At 40.9% G+C, this 21,061-nt stretch overlaps 1 protein-coding gene across 11 annotated transcripts in view; it reads right to left on the bottom strand.

Annotated features, from left to right (window-relative positions):
* The window catches only part of gab1 (GRB2-associated binding protein 1), a 58,716-nt gene that overhangs the window by 18,692 nt on the left and 18,963 nt on the right, over positions 1-21,061 (bottom strand). Inside the window, exon 1 of one of the 11 annotated variants that reach the window (XM_085276593.1) lies at positions 19,246-20,057. The exons of 7 other annotated variants lie outside the window; for them this stretch is intronic. The gene's annotated coding sequence lies outside the window, so the exon portion shown is untranslated. Of the gene's footprint in view, positions 1-5,170; positions 5,611-11,384; positions 11,510-17,253; positions 17,709-19,245; positions 20,058-21,061 lie in introns of those variants that run through there. 3 more of the 11 variants (XM_085276595.1, XM_085276594.1, XM_085276591.1) reach the window with 3 other exon arrangements.

Raw genomic sequence — 21,061 nt, 5'->3', positions numbered from 1 at the left:
AGCTTGTGTCTTTGTGTGCATTCTCCACCAGCTGCACTGCCCTTGCTAAAAGAACAGTGAGCCAGAGGGAAGAGGCCCGCAACCAGAAATATGTGTCTGGGATAACCAGAACAAAAGCCACATAGTTTGGTCTAGCACCCTGGCTGCAGTGAACAACCAAATCTATAATAAGAAACAGGCAATTGGGTCCTCTCTTTCAAATCCAATTTATTGTCTGTGAGAAAAAGACATCACATAGCAGACAAAAGAGTTCAAACTCAGACACAGGGAGGGGGGGAGACATAAGCAGACGAGAGCTCAGCACTGTAAATAAAGGGTTGAGCAAGCAATCTAGCAATATAATCCTTGAATATATTAAGGACATTAATGAAACAATGGAATGGGACCATGGGAGGCTATTTACCATAATCTAATGCATCAGTAATAAATTGTGATGAAAACATTCCTTTGTGCCACTAATTCCACGTACAGTTCATCTGTAATCATGATTAACTCTTCAGATATAGGATATGTAAGACTGCCAGCTTCATCACTATGTTAAAGTGACAGTTACTGTGATTCACTGCTAGGTTGCCTTTTATAACATTATTCTTCGAGCCATAATAACTGTAATATTTGGAATACGTGCAAGAGTTGTTACACTTGTGGCAGCAAACATTTTGATTGGGTCATTCATCCTGGACTTTCTCTGTTTGTGTGTGTGTGCGCCTGTCCACTCGGAGCCTCACGTTCACTCATCGATGACAAAACTCAGTGCCATTCATACCCAAGTGGAGCAAAGTACAGCATTATCAGGCACAGGAAGTTTAACCCGTGCTTTAGTATGACAGCATGCATTCAAACTCCAAGGGTGCTCATTCACACCAGAATCACTAAGACTAGGACGGATACAGGGTGTTGCTCCGAAACTGACCCCAAAAGCCTGGATCAGATTACCTAAGGTAAGCATAGCAGCAGCAGTTAGGAGGTATTCCACACCTGGTACACCGACAGCTCTTATTTGTAGGTTTGCAGTTAATTAAAAACATTTTCAAAGTATCGTCAAAGTGAAGCGGCATGACTGAAAAGATCAGAATACGACTATGCTTTCTTTCTCTCTCGCCCACTTTCACTCCCAACATGTTGGTTTGTTACGAAGCTTTTATTTTAGTAACTTAGCATGTTGTCCTAAACTCAGTTAAATAATATTTCACTCCGGCTCTTTGGCAGCTCCACACGTAACTTGTGTTTGTGAAGAGAAAAAAAAAAGTAAAATAAAAATATTTTATTTATTTACATTTTACTTTTAAGTGAGTAAGCAGTTTACATCAAACATGAGGAATTAGCAAATTAGGATTTCAGCTTATTATTTTAAAACTATGTTTGGATCAGTATCAGCAGATACCAGTATCAGAGGATCCCTTGTCAAGACAACAAGACAACAGGTTTAGATGCATGAGAGCACCTTATGGGAAAAGCCAATAGTAAGTTCAGGTGGATAAGCAACAGTATTTGGGGTAACTGGACAAAAAAAGTTCCATAATAATAATCAGAACACGGGTTAAAGGCTCTCATCTGAGGCTGAATCCTTTCAGTGCAAACAGGTGAGAGCTGCAGGAGCAGGGCCGTCCATTTTTTTAAACTTTTGTGTTTTACTTCTTTATATTTCTTCTTACTGCAGATTCTGAACTTGTTCACATGTTCACACTACAAATAAAATGTGACAGCAAACGCGTTCTAGTGTGAACCCTCAAAGCGGCCCGCATGCGCAAAAGAAGACGTCACACACAACGCGCTCAGCTTAGATCCAGACCAGACAGTACGGTTTGACTGATGGCCCTTAATATAAAGACTTGTTTCTGACTTAACGTTTCCCAATTTTGCTTTAAGGTATAAAGTTATTTTGTTATTTACAAATGGCCTAATAATTATCCTTATTGCTGTTTTAGAGAGGAGCGGTGCTTCAAAGGATAGTTGCAGATTTCTGTCAGAATCTGCAGATTATACAGTACAAATAAAATGTTCACGTTTCTCCAACGTTGTCTTCCCAACAGTTTTACTGGATCGCCAGGAAGCTTTCGCGATGTCTTCTCGAGCGCTTCTCTGGCGCTGATAACTTTCTTGTCTCAGTGACGTAAAAGATGGATTTAATGCGACATGACCATTCAAACAGCAGTCGCTTTCTAAAACATCAGATATGTATCAGATTCAGTACCACATACAAAAGTGACCCAGGTCAGATGTGAAAATATCGAATTTGTGCTGTTCGTACTGTCACACCATGATCGGATATGGGTCGCAAAGTTTAAAAAAGTCAGATTTGATGCGCTTTTGCTTGCAGTGTGAACGTAGCCTAAGAGTCAGGGGCCCACTTGGGTGTACAAAGCCAAAGGAAGGATTGCTTTGTCACTGCATTCAACATTCAATAAACACACAGACACACATAAATGCTGAGTCAAAGAAGTCATGCTCTCTTGCTTTTGTTGAGTCATGGCAGCTGAAATGAATGTTTGTTTTAGAGCTCAAAATAAGCTCTCTGTGAAATTATTAGTGAGAATTGCCCAAGACAGAAAAGGCGATTTTGTAGAGGACAGAGGATTTGTCCAAAAATATTTCACTTCCTTTTACTGCTAAAGCCAGGGGCCGAGGAAAAAGGGATTTTCTTTTCTTTTTTCAAAGATTTATCAAATGTCTTGCAACACCAAATGGAAACGGCCAACCCAACAGAACCTCTGAGCGATATTTGACATGTGAGTTTAAAATGGCACACGAGATCTAGTAGACAAACAACCACCACTGAGATCAAACAGATAAGGAAGCATACCAGCAGAGTGTGAGGAATGCAAACTAAAGCTTTGTTGTTGCTATTTTGGAATAAGATTTTGACCCTATTAACAATGCTCTGGCCTTGTTTTTTCATCCACAGGGTGTCCTTTGTTAGTGGGCCAAGCGCCACACTGAGACGGCATGAAGAGCATCAGACCTTTCCCTCCACCAACAGGATGAGCAAACAAGCAGACCTGCAGAGCTCTTGGATTTTCAATTACAAGCACACAGATATACAAGAATCAGACTGAAACGTTTAACAAAGAACATTCACATCACACACACTTGCATAGTGCACTCATGCATGCAGCCCATGTTTCACACACTCTAGTTCAAAAGGCCTGCATTATATAATCACAAACACACCCACACAATCCGAACTGAGGCTTAAACCTATTAAACCTACATCCTTTGAGGTAGGCCCACTTAAATATCACATTTCAAATATCAAAGTACAAAAGCTTGGGTGGTGAAAAAAAAGAAAGGGAAAAAAAAAACACAAACAAAAAACACAAGGCTCATGTGCCCGTGCTGGTTTGACCGAGATGGTGGGTGTGGAGAAGGAACCTCTCTCTCTCTTCCATATGACAAAGCGATCCTGGGTCAGGTTACCCTGCAGGGAACAGAAGGACCAAGAGCTTGGGTTACAGCGAGGCCAGGCCCGCCCAGGGAGAGAGTGTTGACAACTGAGTAAGTCGTATACACTCAAGACACGGGCAAGTGAAACCTGCTCCACAAAACTGCTTCACAGCCACAGAGCAAAGTTCTTTTTAAAAATATACACCATCCATCCATCCATCTTCTTCCGTGTATTCAGGACCGGGTCGTGGGGGCAGCAGCCTAAGCAGAGAAGCCCAGACCTCCCTCTCCCCAGCCACCTCCTCCAGCTTGTCCAGGGGAACACCAGGGCGTTCCCAGGCCAGCCGAGAGATATCATTTCTCCAGCGTGTCCTGGGTCTGCCCTGGGGCCTCCTCCCGGTGAAGATATACACAGGACTGATCATTTACGTCATGAAAAAAAAATTATAATAATAACAAGAGACAAATATGTCACACAAGCAGACAACATCTGCAATTCCTGCACAATGACGACTCAAACTGAATACACAACAACAGCATGAGATGTTGTTGATTAACAAAAATGTGCCTTCTGTTTGAAAAACACACTTGAAGTCATTCATTATAATAAATGATAATACATATGTTAAAGCACCTGTCCAGAGAATAAAAGTACTGAAAATGTAATAATGAGTTATTATATCAGTTAAAATATTGATGATTCAGTCCTGGGACAGATTGTTAAAATATAATAATTTCAAACTATGTATTTACAGTGTAACAACAGATGCAAACACAAAAGCCAGTTTTAAACCTACATGCAATACTGTGTTATGGGCCAGCCACAGTTAAAAGCAGTAGTCAGTGTTGCCATGAATCCGTGCGCAGTGTTTCTGCACTGCCACATTAGCATGGTCACAGACTGAAGTGGTTCTAGGAGGACAAGCTGTGTGGTAGCTAGAGCATCTCTCCTCCATCTGTGGGATTTCACACAGTTTTTCTTATGCACAATTATACACACTCGCACTGTTTTTTTTTTTTTAACCAAAGATCTGCATTGCCCAGCCAGCCCTAGGCATATGAATAAAAATTAACACCTACATAGTTAATAACACACAAATGAAAACACCACCCAGGGTCTTAGCATCCCTGACGGCCAGCTCCTCACACAGCTCCTAAATCGCACCTCATGTCACTGGCATGGATGCATAATCATGTTTATGCACACAAGACAACATGAAAGAAGTAGAAATCAAATCAGTGCAACGAACTGTGGAATATATTGGCAGGAACTGCAACAAAGAAGTTAAAAACCATGCAGTGGTCCGTAATCACATTTCTCATTTACCTCCTACCAGACTGAAACGATTTAAGATTTAAGTGTGTTAAAAAGTGTTCCTTTTTTAAAAGTGCATGGGGAGCGACAGTGTAGTCAGGCACTAGCCGTGAGTTTCCTTTGGATTTACCTTTATATAAATTGAATAGAACAATGCTACAAGTAATCATCTTGCCTTTCATCCTTTCAAATGCATGGTGCAGTTTTTGTTTGTTTTTTAACTTTTGGTGATGCAGAGATTTAACTGGGCCTTTTTTTGATAAATTAAAAGTCTTTTAAGCCCCAAAGTAATTGAGAAAGGATGGGTTATGTTACCTCCAATAAAATATGAGATGAAAAAGAAAACAAAATATATAAAAATTCTGCACATCCTTGTCGTTAGTGCATGTACAGTACACAGACAAAATGGTCAACACAAGCACAACAACACAAGAGTGCAAGGCCAATTGATTGCTGCCCACTATTACCCACCTCCTGTGGATGCTGATGAAGACTATGATGGGGTCTTTAGTCCTGCTTTGTGGTTTGTATAGTCCATTGTAGTTGCTGCTGTGTTCAATTCATGGCTAAATCCAAGTTGATCTAAGACTGCTTGCAGTGCCTAATGACTACATGGTCTACGCATGTCTATTCCAGCATTCTCTAAATCACTGTCCTAGTCTGAACTGTGAAGTTCACCCACAGAGCCCGCTTCAGCTTGTAGAAGTCTAGTGTTCGTGGCTCCAGGGCTGGGAATGGGACAGCATGGGACGATGCTGGATCCGGATGGGGAGGGCTCCCTTGGTATGGCAGCTGTGCCTGCCAGCCGTGGTTCATCCCTCAACCCGTTTTCTCCAAGTAAGCCTTCTGATAGGATGGGATGGGACACAGGAAGAGACCCTCTATTTGCCCACCCAGGGCCTGGAGCCTACTAGGAGCAGACAGAGGGGGCATTGAGGGGCTCACTAAGATGGTGACACAGGAAGGGAGGGTGGGAAGTTTGAAAAGAGATGCCAACTGAGTGGAGTCACGCTGCCGTCAGAGCCCTCATGACCCAACATCACTGAGAATGACGGAGGCAAGGGTGGGGGAGAGAAGTGGGGAAAGAGCATAAAGTGGGGGGAAATCTGCAAATGTTACAGTCCTATTTAATTCCACAAAGAGAGAAATGGTGAAAGGCAAATTAGCTGTATCTTCTAGCATCAATCACAACAGAGGGTAGGCCTACCCTAGATTTTATTTATTGTGCAGCGCCTACCTAAACACGTAATCTCAAGATGACAGAAAGAGAGCTACATGATTTACCTAGAGGAAGCTATAATCGGAATTCGTTAGATGGGTCTGTGGAGGGACCAGGACTCCTCCTCTCAACCTGTATCTCCATGCTGGTCTTTTGAGAGCATATATGAAACCAGCCTGCACCTGCAGACCTCTGATGGTGGAGGCTGCAGCCTACGACAAACTGTAGCTTTTGCTTTATTCATCTGTTTTTGTTTTTTCAGAAATGTCAGTCTTTTATTTTGTAGTATGTTAACCCAACACAGGCAGTTTGAGCTTGTTGATGTGGAAAGTGAAACAACTTGAAGGAGTCTGGAAACATTCCCACTGCACTGGAAGCCAATTAGACAAACTATGCCTTTTAGGCATTGATTGGTATCAATACTGACACTATCCCCTGTTTCAGCTTGTTGGCATTTGCTTGTGTAACATTTCAGTATCTTACTTCTATGCCAACACATGAAATAAGCTAGTTGGGGAAAGTATTGCTAGTTACCAAGTTATGCCAAAGTCCATAACAGAGGAAGAAATGACTGAACCAAAATGATACCACAGTGTGTTGATTAAAGACTAAGCTCCCAAATGCAGTATGATTTAAATAAATACACACTTCTGAGCTATGTGCTTTTCCATGCTGCTGCTGCCAAACTTGACTAAATGCTGAAATAGTACTCAGAGTACAAGAATTTGATGTAATTTATTACTCTGAATTTGTGAAACTGGCTGCTAGTGAAGCACCCTGCCAACAACACTCAAGCTCCAGCAACTCCAGCTTTACTACGCTTAAAAGGCTAATTGCGCTTCATGGTTTAGATAGCTTAATGTAGCTTTAAAGGCCTTTAAGTGCCCTAATTGCTAATGCAAATGTACTCTCATCACAGGCTGTTAAGCTGCATACTTAAACTCCTCCATATGCCTAATGGTAAATGACAGAGAGGAAGGCCTATGTGAATCTACAGTTGCACATGGGCAGTCGGGATGTTACATAACGTCGTTTGTTCAGGACACAGTAAGGTGTGCCGTCTCACTAATAAATCTGTTGGACAACATGTGAAGAGTTATTTCTGCTTCAGGGAGAGTTTGTCAGTGTTTAATGTGTGCCGATCAGTGGTAATGCAAGCACAAGTCGTGACTATGCATATTAAATGCAGTGTACCAAAGTCAATTGTCAGGAGGCCAAAAGGACACTTACAATAACTGATTACAACACTATGCTGAAGGGCTGCACCCTCTGACTGAAACAAATAAGCAGTGCTTTTATTACCACTACTTTAGTGAGAGCAGCCAAACGCTCAAATCAGAGGAAAAAAGACCAAAACATACCTTACTACTACTACTGCTGGTGAACTTAATGGTTCCAAAGTTGTGAACCTGAGGGCATGTAAATCTGGATTGCCAGCAGAAAAATAAACTTGAATATATGTGGTGTCAAAAGACAAATAAAATACCAGAAACTGTAAGTACCAGCGCAAAAAGCAATCCAAGTAAAGGTAATGTTAATCCTCAGGATTGGTAACATTACTAAAGTCAAGCAACAGACCAAAGACAAGTTTCAGTCCAAATGACTCATAACGTACCTAAGCCTCAAACTGCTGATTTATTAAAATAAATAAATAAATAAATAAAACAGTGTTGCAAAGACTCAGCGAAACAGCCAAAGACAGAACACAGGGAAAGAGCAGTTAACATTTCATTAACTTGCTGTGAATTAAACAAACTCCTAAAACTACAAATTGAAAGACGTCGACCCCAAACATCAGAAACTTTGGGTCAGAGCATTAGCAGCTCTCCAACTAGTAATATTAAAGTTCAACTGCCAACTAGCCAAAAGAAGAAAAAAAAAGAAAAAGTGCTGCATTTGCACACAATCAAAACATCTGCACAGACAGCATGCAAACAAATCCCATTCACTTTCCTGTTTTGAAGGAAAAGGGGGGCTGCTGGAGAATACTCTAGTTTTAAATAAATTATGACTGTGAGAATTCAGGAAATGTGCTGTGCTGAAAAACAGCACAAATGTTAGTAAGCATTAATATGTCATCCTAAGAACAGTTATTATAAGACGCTGCCTTTAAATTTAATCTCTAACACAGTTCGCAGTAAAGTGTCTTCCAGGGTGGCTACTTACTGTGTTTACTTTAGGTCAGACTCAATAGACAAGTGGCGGGGAAAAAAGGTGATGTTAAAAATCATGTGTTTTGCATAAATTCTTGATCCCCCCCAATCTCTGAATCACAGGCAGAGAATGTCAAGTAAAGACTCACAGAGTCACAACGGCGACATTTACAGGAAACACCAGAAATATCCTTTAACCTTAATATCACAATGCAAAGCTGAACCTTTCACAGTCCTGGCGTGAGGCTGTTTTGTCATCGTCATGATCCAAACCACATTGGAGAACAAGGGACACGGTAAAATAAACAAGAAAAAAAAAAAGTGGCACATGCAATCTGAAAGTCAGCTTCCTGGTTGTTCTGTGCACAAACCGTGCCACATTTGTATTCAGCTATATCCTGGTCTTTTTTTTTGGCCCTCTGTCAATTTTAAGCCTCAGCCTCAAACATGTAACCATAGCTGAGCCGTGCTGTGTCAGGATTTCACACATGACCTTTGCTGTAAAAAGAAAACTCAGTACCTCACTAACCTACAGTCAAGTAAACAAGTAAACGTAGTTTCTATCGTTATACCGAACTCCCGTCTTGAGCTATTGAGTCATCACCTGTGCATTTTTCACTTCTACCTATAGATCTGTGATTAGCTGAACCCTTTGCACTCAGCGTTAGCTTTAGCTTAGCTCTGGGTGCACAGTTTACACCAAGCAGCATGCGACTGGCTGAGCCATCTGTCCCATCTGAGTGGGCTGCGGGTAAATGACCTGCACCCCAGCTGCACTGACTCATCTCGTCTAAGACAGCTTCTCTGTTTGTTCAGAAAAAGAAGAAGAAGAAAAAAACCACAGTGTGAGGTTTAGAGCTGAAGGAGAGACGGGGCACGGGATACGCACGAGGTGAAGCTGAGGGAGAAAGAGAGAAGGTCAAGATTTTGGTGATAATATGAAGAAAAAACAAAACAAAACAAACAAAAAAAAAGTAAATGATTCTCTTTTATCTGCCAAAAATCACCACCAGACTCAATTTTTATGACCACATAGAAAACACATCTCTTATTGGTTATTTCATATAATATAAAAAAAAAAAAATCCTTGTATTAGCCTCACACTCACACGATAAATCTTTCCACAGCAGGAAATTAAATGTACTGCAGTAACCAGTGTGTCTGTATTGATTTGTGTACTTTTCAGAGTTGTCTCATTCTAAGGGTGCCTGGAGGGAGGTGAGGAAAAAAAATTAGATGTATTAGATGCTCTAATCTTACTTGGTGTTCATGAGGAAAATTATACATGAAATTCAATCCTTAGTGCTGTAAAAGAGGATATGTCGATCTAATCAAATTCTAGCTTCAACCCAAACAATTAAAGCCGCTCCTGTGTAAACACTTAAGCATGTCGCGTATCTGAACGAGTATTTCTTCCACTGTTGATATGCATAACTAATATGGAAATTCTTGTGATTAAGTGGAGTCAGAGAAAGGTCACACTACAGCAACCCCAAAACAGTAACACTGTTTCCTCTGTGCTGCCAAATGCTGGCCAGTTTTATTTTAATAGTTATCAATTTTCAAATCGAATTGGGGGGGGGGGGGGGGGGGGGGGGGGGGGGGGGAAACTGAAGGAGCGAATTTCACAGAGTCCCTGTGACATTTTCAGCTATTTGGGTTAAATGCCTGATTATTATGAAATTGCGATCGCTGACGCAGAAAGGCAAACAAACTACTACAAAACATTTCCATGACACTGCGATCTTACTGAAATGCGGTAAACAAATGCGCAAATTTTTAGAGACCACACTGCTTCCCTGAGTCTCGCTATCACGTCCTTTATACTTTGCTGAACAAAGGCTGTTTTAAGAGAAGAGTGTCAAGAGCGTCAGAGATTTTGGCACTCACGGCCTTGGTGACGAGGTCTGCAAAAGGAGTAGGAGGGGAGGGACAAAAGCTTCTCTATGCTTGGTGCTGCAACTTGTATAAATCAGTCTTTGTTGGTGAGACATGACTGAGATTCTTGCTAAACAGCTATTTTTACATCCCTGAGCACTGCAGAGGGCAGCTAACGTACCAGTAAGAGTGCATGGCCTTTGGCTAAGTGAGGCCGTTCAGCCAACGTCATCTGCCCCTCCGCCTGCTGGAAAGAGAGGGGACCTCCTGGAAAGCTGTGCATGACCGAGGTCCACGGTCAGTGAGCGGTTGCTAATAGCCAGCTAACGTTATGACCAGTGTCGGACTTCCAGGTAAACACTGGTGATTACGCTGGTGAATCATGGTCATGCAAGCTGGAGTATTGTTAGACCAATCTAATGCAATGACCCAAAGTGAACAGCTGGCACAGCAGATGGCCAGTGCAACAGCGAGTCCTCCATAAGCATAAAAACCATACAAAAAAAAGACAATTTCCTACACAAAGAGCAGAAAGAGCTAGTACATAGGTGTTTTCTTCTAATATTACTGACACGCAAAGGCGCCTCTTTAATTCTTTTCAGCCATCAAATAAGTAGCATTGCCAACTTTATCAAGATTTTTGCTTAACATTCATTTCACTCAAACATGACACCTGTTAGCAGATAGCAAAGAGACAGTGGAGAGTAGAAAAGTTAGGATTAGGAAAAGTTTGGATTCTAAAGAAGACTTTCTTTGTGTCTCACGGCTGCTTCACTAAGATTTAAAAAAACATTCTTAGCTTTAATGTTGAGCTTCTAACAAAGGATCTACCAATACATCTTTGCCTCGGTCTTAATATTTAATCTTAATTGATGAAAAATCTGCTGCCATTTCAGTTAAACCTGACAGAGCACAAGCGCCGAATGACAGGACATTAAGTTTGGACGGAAATTCTGATTAAATCAGCATTCAAGTTGGATCTTGGTGAATTACAGATGATGAGATTTTCTCTAAATGTCTTCTTGAGAAATTGTTTTTAAAGACAGCCCAAAGAAGGATGTAATTAATGTTTTAAAACCAGCTCTTTCTTTGTATTTCATTCTAATTTATACAGACTGCATGCGTAAAAGAAGGCACGAAGAAAGCTCTTCTTCCTTCATGACTTCAATTTCATACATGGATCCATAAAATGAGCAGGGATTGTTAATGCACATTACAAATAAGCTTTGATGAACTAATGAAAACTCATTTTCCTGCAGCACTGCTATATGAAGGAAAAAGATGATTTTCAGGTATTCCAGTTACGCTGTATGGCAAACCTTCTAGCCCAAATATCATCATCAAGACTGAAGAAAAAAAAAAGATTTTAAAAAATACAGAATTCCAGAGCTTGAAGTACAGATTGTCCATGACTGGCTAAAAATAGTGCCCCTACCTTGGAAGCTGCACATCTGTAGTACAAAAGTTTCTTAGCAGTATTCTGCAGTATTTCTTGATGGTGAAGCGTGTGTGGCGCTGTTTTTGTTGTTGTTTGCGCCTTTTGCCTTTATCATGTGGTGCAGTGTGTGTGAGGGTCTGCAGTTTGTAACCTCTCCCTCCTCCGACTTCCTTTTCAGTGTAATCAGGTTGTCCCAGACCTTCATAGTTGCCACTTCTAAATCAGTGGGGGTGGGACCAGGAGAGCTGCAGTAAGCGCTACGCGTACAGAAATATGGAAGTACCACAACGTATTCCACTTGATATTCAAATAAATAAATAAATCTCGGTGTAACTATTTTTACTTTTACAGTTTATCGTTATTCAGCTGCAACACACTGCATATGTTCAGTGTCTGCATGAAACCCTTTAAGTGATAATTAGGACAAAATATCAATAATTATCCAACAGGGACGTCAATATCAACATCGTAAATTTGATTATATACACAAATATTAAGAAAGAAATATGTAAAGTGACTCCATGGTTCGGTGTTTAACGCGTTCACCTTCCATGTGGAAGATTCCCAGCCCAAGACTGGGAGGACACACAAGCCCTGCCTCTGTGGTCACACGGCAGCGCAGTCGCAGTGCCGATTGCAAACTGGGATAAATAGAAAGATTGCCGTCAGGAAGAGCATCCGGTGTAAAATCTGTGCCCAATCAACCCATTGTCACAACCCGTTGGGAAAAAAGGGAGCACTCGAAGGATATCTTTTAGATCTACTTGAATATTTAATTAAAAAATAAAGACACTTGATGGTGACAGTTATGAAAAAAATATTGTAGTAGCTGCAGCTCTTCTGAGCAGCGCACAAAGCACGATTTCCTCCTGAAAAGTTGTTCGACACGGTGCTGCTGGAGAGTTCCATCTACCTGCAATCACCACACTGTGTGCCTTAAAGTCATGCTGTATTTGAATGTTTATTTATATATATATATATATTTTTTTTTTTTTTACGTTTCAAAACGTGATTTATAGCCAGTTTTAACGGCACATTTACCCAGACTATCCGCCTGTGTGATGATGGATATTCAGGATCATTTTTTCCTAACCAGGATCTTGCTTAAATAAATATATGAAAATATGTTTTCCAATGATTCATGTTGTTTTTTGGGATAGATTTCACACATAAAGCTCTTCCCCCAGGTTACAGCAGTGAAATATTAATTTCTTAATTTCCATTCCTAATTAAATGTCTATCCGTAACTCATAATTCTACGGACGTTGCAGTCTTTGCATTTTTTTTTCTGCGGCAGAATCTGAAGACTGCATCCTCTTCCCTGGATCTGAGCCTCCCCCCTGCTTCCCGTGGAGACTTTATGATTTGGTTTCCCATCTGCACTCTCAATAAAAAGAGGTCAGAGATGCCACAGTGTGCATAGCTTTCTGTACTCGCCTCCTTCACAAAACCACTACCGCAGTAGAAGGCAGACCCCAAATGCTTCTCCCAGTGCTGCCAACATACCTTGTTGGTGACTGGAGGTCAAGAGACAACAAGGGGTGATGTCTCACTCCAATGTGTTTTCTATGTGGAACAGGCTGCGTGTAATTATATTAAAATGAATGATAATTAAAGCAACTTAAAAAAAATAGTAAAAGCATCCTTGGTAGCTAGGCAACAGTAGGAAAATGAATATAGAGTTATTACAAGCATTACCTTACTGTAGATATCAGACGGTGAGAGAGGTTTGCTCATGCTTAGCTGTGGTTTTTGTGCTTTAAAATGACATAGCTCTAAGCAGTGCAACAACAGTGAGAGTGTACATGAGTAGCTTAACAGATTAAGAGTCACCTGTTAAACAACTGTGACTGATCCAAAGGGTTACAGCCAAGTTACGCAGGTTACGCGAAGTGCAACGGCACAGTGCATTAGCGATGTATGCGAGCAATACATTAGATGGATAAAAGCTGTCACTCTCATTAGACTGCACCAGAAACACTAGTTTGTTAAAATAATAACAATTAATATATTTTGTGATGGGATGAGCAGGGACGAGAGCCGGCTGAGATTTTTGGTAAAATTGATCTGAGCATCTGTTTAGCCAGTTTTTCTTTATTTGATTGGACTGATCGCTCTTTGGTAAAGTGGATATGTAATGTTAATTAGCCGTGTGCTGCTGATACTCCTGCTTCCGTAGTCATATGGAGCTAATGTCTGTGAGCGTAAAAGCTGGTTGTAAAGCATGCTAGTCTGACCCAATTTTAATCCGGTGTGAACTGAAAATACACGAGAAGAGTCGAGTTTATGTTTTTCTTTAACTGACAAAAGTTGTTTTAGCCTCACCATATTTTATATATTTTCATTTAAGTGCATTCAGTTAAGCCAACAGCCCGAAACAGGTTGATATTTAATAGTTGGGTTGCGGTCACGTGGTTCTGATGACGTGCGGAGGCAGCGCGATTTTTGAGTGGAGGGCGGAAGTAAACATGGAGGACACTGTGGAGAGTCAGGAGAGCAGCTATTGTGCAACTTTAGACCCCGTTTCTCGGGAGAGATATAAACAGATAGTTAAAAAATATATCGGACGTGATCCGTATTCTTTGAAAATGTCCGAATACACCACAGAAGTAAAGGATTTGCCTACTATCGAGGCTGTGGATATCACCAACTACTTGGTCCTCCAGACTTCTTACTACACTAGGCAGCAAATGAAAGCTTTCAAGAGTCTGGAGGCGTACAATTTTTTTGTCAGCGGGTGGGTCCACAACCTTGGAACAAAACGTCTCCGTGATGGATACAGTTTGGTGTTTGCAAGGGTGAGTGTTTGTTCTTATATTGCTTTATCTTAAACACGCTAACAGTTAGCGGTAGCGGCTTTAACGTCAACAAACATGCCACATCCTTAGGACTTCGTTAGAGTGACAGTTGTTTGTTTCAAGGTAAACCATTCTCAGCGGTCTAACGAGACACCTCTGAAGACTTGGGTAATTGCAAAGGAGGATGGAGAAGTGATTGCAGCTCATTGCAATTGTATGGCAGGGTTAGTAGCCTGTTCTCCACTGTCACTAGGCTCAAATCCGGGCTCTCAGCCGTCTGTTGCATATCCAAAATCGCCTCTGCACATCGATGCTGTTCTGCCTTAAGCTTCATTCTTTTCTCTCGTTTGAGAACTGATTCCGATCTGGGTTTTCGTTCGTAGCCGAGATTGACCGTCGGAGCCCAGTCCTCTTCGTCATCCAAAGCACTTGGGCAGCCTATAGTCCCAATCAAGTCAATATTAGACTACTAACTTAAAAGCACTAAGTAAACGAGAATTTAACGACAACCTAATGCTAATAAGTTCGTTTGCAAACATAACATTACCTCTGACGAAGTGGTCGCTGCAGACACGGGCATTGGCAGACTCTGCTCCTCCCGACTGTAAACGTAAATTTAAAATCCATTTTTTCCTACGTTTTTCGGTTAGAATTTTCCATTTTTCTCCTCTTCGTTGGGCTATTTTTGGTACCCTAAAATACCGTTTATCAGTTTCTCTGGTCGACCTACTGGAGCATCCGTAAACACAACAGGACATAGGCATTTTGCGTACTGTCTGTCTGTGATTTTGCGCTCATCTTTTTCACTTCCGACCGCCAGTCAAATTTCGCGCTTTACGTCGACGTCACGTCTACGTCAAATGAAACCTAGCTATTTACTTCCAAGAAGCAAGCTGCCATGACAGAAAGGAAGACGCTGGAGAGTGTTTAGCATTTTCACTGGAAAAATGATTAACTAGTGATTGAAGTTATCATGTATTTAACTAGTCATTTTAGGTATTACAATCAGGAGAGATTAAATTGTCCAAATAAATTATATCATAAGAAATGCACAATTCAATGACCTGCAGTGCTGAGAGGCCAAAGACGGGAGAGGAAATTAACAAAGAGAAATAGAAAACAGAGCTAAAGATAGGACCACCCAGGCAAACAAACCGAAGTAACTACAATACCAGCTTATGTGTGTGTCCCACTGAACCTTTAAATGTTCATCTTAGAAACACCCACAAAAAAAAAAAAAAAATCCCAACTGGTTCTTAACTTCTCAATTATGAACCGTTACCACAGCATAGCCATGCTCCCATCTCAGAGTCAACCTCTTCATTTCTCTCTTCTCCAAGAGAAAACAAGAACCATCACATCGTTCCTTTGTATGCAACTACCCCATCTTCCCACACAGGTCAAAAAACACAACAGTGAGAATCCCAAGTCTCAATTCTTTCAGAAGAGCCAAAGTTCAAGACCAACAATTCACAAGAAAACAGACATTTTCACTTTTAATTGACTGCAAATGACTAACCTTGCATTAAAGTTCTCTGTGTTATTTATTTATTTTTAAATCCTGTGTTCATTTTCAGACATTTTTTAATATATTTCAGCAAAGTTTTATGACGAACAGCAGACACAAAACTGGATGGGTATAAAGCAGTAATATTGATGAATTTTGTGCTTGCTCATTCTGTGGCTGCACATAGCTCTGTACAGACAACAATGATATTTTTACTGCAATATGAGCCTATACCACGGACTCATCAGAAAATGTTGCCCGAAATGCAGGGAATCAGAAACGTCATCCGAGTCACGAATGTCGTGCCAAAAAATTCAACATTACTCAACAAAGCCCATTCAAAATTTCCTGTTATTTCTTCATTTGGTGGGGATAGGCCCGAAACATAAAACAATAACCTATCTAAGTAGCATATCTATTAAAGTCAAAAGATACAGGGCCTATATTAAACAATGTAGATTAATTTTTATTTTTTTTAACTGTGCAGGTCTTGCATAGCTGGTATATTTTAGTTTTTCTAAATGTAAACAACAATGAATGAATGATCTGCAATATTCAAATATCAATATGGAGATTATTAAAGATGTTATCATGCTATATATTTCACATGGTAAGACTAATGGTTGACTAATTTTCATGGCTTTCTGAGATTTATAAAGCTTTATAAGTTGAGCACATGAGATTTCACACTAGAACAGGCTGGAGACATGTAATTATTCTGAAGCCCAATATTTCAATATAAGAATGTCCTTAAGAAACTGTTTTAAAATGCTTAATTACAAATGATAATATCTCATTATTGCACAACCAAATATCAAGTTAATGGGGATCTGTGCAGAAACTTGTGCAGCAGCTACAGCCAGCCTGGGTAGAGGCTGTTAAGACCAAACAAACATGGCGACATGGCAGTTGTTTTATGCAACTGGGCATATATGATGGAGCTACCACTTGTGCATTCCAACTTTGCCAGAAATAAACCGGTGAACAGACATCTGCTGTGTACAGTAAAAACAGAACGTGCGCTCTTCAGCAGTGCGCTGACCCATTAGGAACATCTACTGCAGGATCAAAACATGCCAGTTCGCTTCCTTCCCCATCAACACAATCAGTCATTCCCTCCCTCGATCCACCATCCTTCGGTCACTTTGCTTTCATGTGCAGCTGTGAAATTCTCACCCAGCCAGGCGCCATCTGACCCCAGCCCCAACAATCTACGGTAGCGGTCCAAAGAACACAGACCCCGGTAGTCATACTGCTATCTTTGCAAATAGCGCACACAAAGATGAAAGACCATCTGAAGGGCAAACAGGTGTTCTTCATTTATGGGCTTTCACAGGTGACCTAATAGTAGGATAACACCATGATTCTTCAAACTCTATTACCTCAAAAACTACTACAACTTAAAGCAAAGACCACAACCACCTAGCCATAACTTCAAATACACAGTAGGACAATCTGAAACAACTAAAAGGTGGTAATTTTTTTAAAGTGTGGCGTGACCTTGAACTTCGAGGGTGAAGAAAAAAAAAAAAAGATCTACAATTGAAACGGTAATGCTTACCCAGGTTTGCAACAGCAGGCAGTTTGTTCTCTGAAGCTTTGTTGAGGATGTGCCCTAAACCAACTGCGTGACCTTCGTCTCGTGTCCATACAGCCCAGGACCACAGTATCCCTGTTACTTCTTTGGCTTGGATAGGCAGCTGTGCATTTGCTGTCGTTTCTGCACTAACTCTTCCTCGCAGGGCGGAGACAGGAACTCTCAGCCAAGCAATCATCCCATATCATTCATTAGAGTGTGCTCCGACAGCAGGAGGGAAAGACCGAGAGAGAGAAAGTGAGAGGGAGAAGGTGGGGGAGATGAAACAGATGAGAGCGCGAGGAGGAGAAGAACCGATAAGCAGCTCTGAAGAGTAGCTGAGAGAATGGTGGGTCACCCCGGCCTCACTTTCAGACAGGCTCAGACTTAAACCGTACTCACAAGGTAAAGCATTAACTCCAGTGGAGCGGGTTTAAATATTAACACAGTCTCACATCCCAGTATGACTCAAGGAACACAGAAGTGTCAGTAGTTTCCTATAATGTAGGAAACTACATATACATAGATATACTTTTTTTTTTCTCATCGTACCTAAACCAAATACCTCTTGCTAGGTTTTCCAGGAAGCACGAGTCTTTGTGAAACAGCAAAAAGGAGAGAAAAAACACACACAAAGCAAAATAACATCCCTTTGTGGAAGTTTCCACTTTGTAAGCGCTTTTTATCTTCCTGGTCATCTGTTCCCAACACACAAGCCGGGCAAAAAGATTTCCTGTTTTGCCTTCTTTTGTCACCGTGGCTGTGTTTGGGGGCTGTTTTGTCGGGTGCTAACTTTAGAACTTCGGCTAAAAATTTACCTGTTACCGCAACAGGTAATGTGTCGGCTTCTCCATTAAAACTACGTGGCCCAAATGATGCAATTTGACAGTGATGACTGTCTTCTTTGGAAGCTAATGACTCACTGAGGGGATTCCTGTGCACGTTGTGCTATAAATGCTATTAACGTCTATGCAGCGGGTAGAGGAAGCAGAGACGGTAACACATCTGCACTGTGAAAACTTTATAAGAGAATTCAAGGATTTGCTCACGTTGCACAGCCAGTGTTACCTGATACCAATGTGTGGGTGAGAGATTGTATTTAGTATACATATAGTATTACTCTAGTTGTTAAACAAAACAACCAAAATGTCCTTGTGTGCAGCCAGAACCAAAGCACAAACAAGGAAAAACATAAGTGTTTAATAACCATTTTAGAGTTAAAGACATGGCAGGTGAATTGTATGGCACCATGGTCATGGATTTTTACTTCCCAATAAACGGTGCTTGCCATTTCAGGTGGCTTTAAAGTGTCTCTAATGCATTCAATACTGCTCTTAAAGACAGTTTCTTCTCACACAAGAGCTGTCACAGCACTCGCTGGAAGTTGCTGCAGTCAATGATGGTCATTTCCTTTTGCATAGGCAAAGCTCACGCTTATGTTTAAAGAATTTCCAACACAACTGTGGCCATTTTGAACACCTGGCCCTGTCTGTGATAAACAAAACAAAAAAAAGAAAATGCCTTGTGTTCATTTGGGAGCACTTTTTTGTGATACTCATTCATAACTTTTCAACAAGGCACTTGAGGTTGTTCATTTACACTCAGTTGTTTACATATGGTTTATTTAAAGATTAATTGTGCTGTAACAACACATTTTTGTGTACAAGTGTAGCCATCAGTGATAGTCACAATCATTTGGTCCAAATACACAACCATAAAGTGGGATTTAGGCTACCTAAGAGTCGTCAAAACTTCCACCCACTTCCTGTCTTCTATATTTCCTGCATACTTTGCCTCAAGTACAAATTTCAATTTAAATGTCTGATAAATACTTGACTCTATTTCTGACCTACTGCAGAGGGTTACAAAGCTACCGCTGTTTGTTAAATAAGCAAAGCAGCAAATCTACAATGACACAAAACAGAATCCTGAATGAGAAGCTGGCTGGTTACTAAAGAGCAATTAATATATCTTTACCTGGTTCTGACGAGTCCAAGCTTAGCTCAGATAAAAAAGAAAAAACGGTGCAAGAGAAGCAAGGTAACCAAGCCGCTGACCAGCCACTGTTGTCGAGTGAGTCTGGTCACTTTCCTGCCTACCCTACTGACTTCCCTCCCCTCCTCTCACTCTGTCAAGTCTCCAACACCCTGCTCCAATAACCCCTGACCCACAGGAAGTAGACACAATGGACTGAAAATAACACACCACCTCCCCTGGCAACAACTGCCCACCGCAAACCCCCCACTGCACACCATTTCTACACTGCAGAACACCTACAACAGGCTGGCTCAAGATAGGTGGGTAGAACCAAAAATATCAGCCACTACTCAACAAGCTGTGCCCACACGCCACAAAGTGCACCATCCCACTTTGCATTCCAAGCATGACTACTACTTTTTTTTTTTCTTTTTTTTTATTCACTCCTGCAGTACAAAGAGAGACATCAATGATATTATATATTAATATCGTGGATATTCTGGTATATTTATACATCAAGTCTTCAGTTTCACACTACAGCAGGTTGTGCTGCAGACTCATGATGATCCCACTGCACCCCCACTGCACAGTGAGATGAATGACCTCTCCACAGTCAGGACTAAAAAGTAGTGGTGTGCGGATCGATACTGAAATATCGATTCTTCCGATACCAGCAATTTATGTTCTAGAATCGATTCTCATATTATAATATCGATATTTTAGTACTCTGGGGTAAATTTGTAGTTTTTCCATTAAAATGAACGCAGTGGAAAGAAACTATATCATTCAGATCGTCTAATTTGGAAGGAACTACTTTCTCTTATGCCTTTCATAGTCATATGCGAAATACGGCTGTATAAATGTGTTGCAGCCCATGGCGTGCACACTCACAACAATGGCTGAGCGCAAACAGAGTCATGTGTGGACGCGTTTTACCTCCACAAACAGCCCAGACGCAGTTTGTGATATATGTGGCAAGACAGTGAGGTGTTGTGGCAACACCACTGACCTCGTCAAACACCTCGGAGTAAATCACATCACAGAATATGATGAGCTTATGTTGAGGTGAACTGAAGAGGAGGAGAGGGAAAGGTGCTGCTAGAGCGAGACAGATGTCTCTCGCAGAGTCCTTTAGTGCTGCACGCAGGCAACATGCTCAAATAGCGCACAACGTCAGTTTTTTTTTATTTCTATATGATTATTCTGCATTATTAAGCAATAAAAACAAGTTGTCTGATGTCCTCTAATCATTATGAAGCAATATGGTTATGTTATTATTACAATTACATAATACAATTATATATTGTATTATGTAATGCAATGAAACATTAAGTTTTTGTACAGAGTATCGGTATCGGATCAGTATCACCGATACCACCCTGAATTTTACTTGGTATCGGATCGGAAAGGAAATCAGTGGTATCGCACATCACTACTAAAAAGCATCTGTGAGTGCCTGTGTGGGTGTATGTGTGTAAATGTTAGGCTTATTTGTTATGTTAATAATGCTTGCCCTCAAATGAAGTATACACCAATGAACCCCCGGCAAGATATCTATAAAAAATAAAGATATTTATATTACTATTTAAAAAATGGTATAAAAAAAGAAAAGCTGGGTAACAGACACTGTGTTACTCCACTGCATGTGTGCATCTAACCCAGTTCTTATCCATGTAGCAGTCTAATCCAATCAGTCCAATGAAAATTATTCCAAATCAGATTTAGTGGCCAGTGAGAGGTTGCCTTAGACGTGATCTAATTAGTCGCTCCCTTGGAAGAGTCTGTCCACTAGGAAATGGCTTGAGATGCCGAACGC

The sequence above is a fragment of the Mchenga conophoros genome, linkage group LG6 (assembly GCF_057382185.1).
Source record: "Mchenga conophoros isolate Kocher_MC1m ecotype Shallow Benthic linkage group LG6, M_conophoros_male_GT1.1, whole genome shotgun sequence".
Classification (NCBI taxonomy): Eukaryota; Metazoa; Chordata; class Actinopteri; order Cichliformes; family Cichlidae; genus Mchenga; species Mchenga conophoros.
The sequence above is the reverse complement of the archived record's forward strand: the minus strand, read 5'-3'. Positions and strand labels throughout refer to the sequence as shown.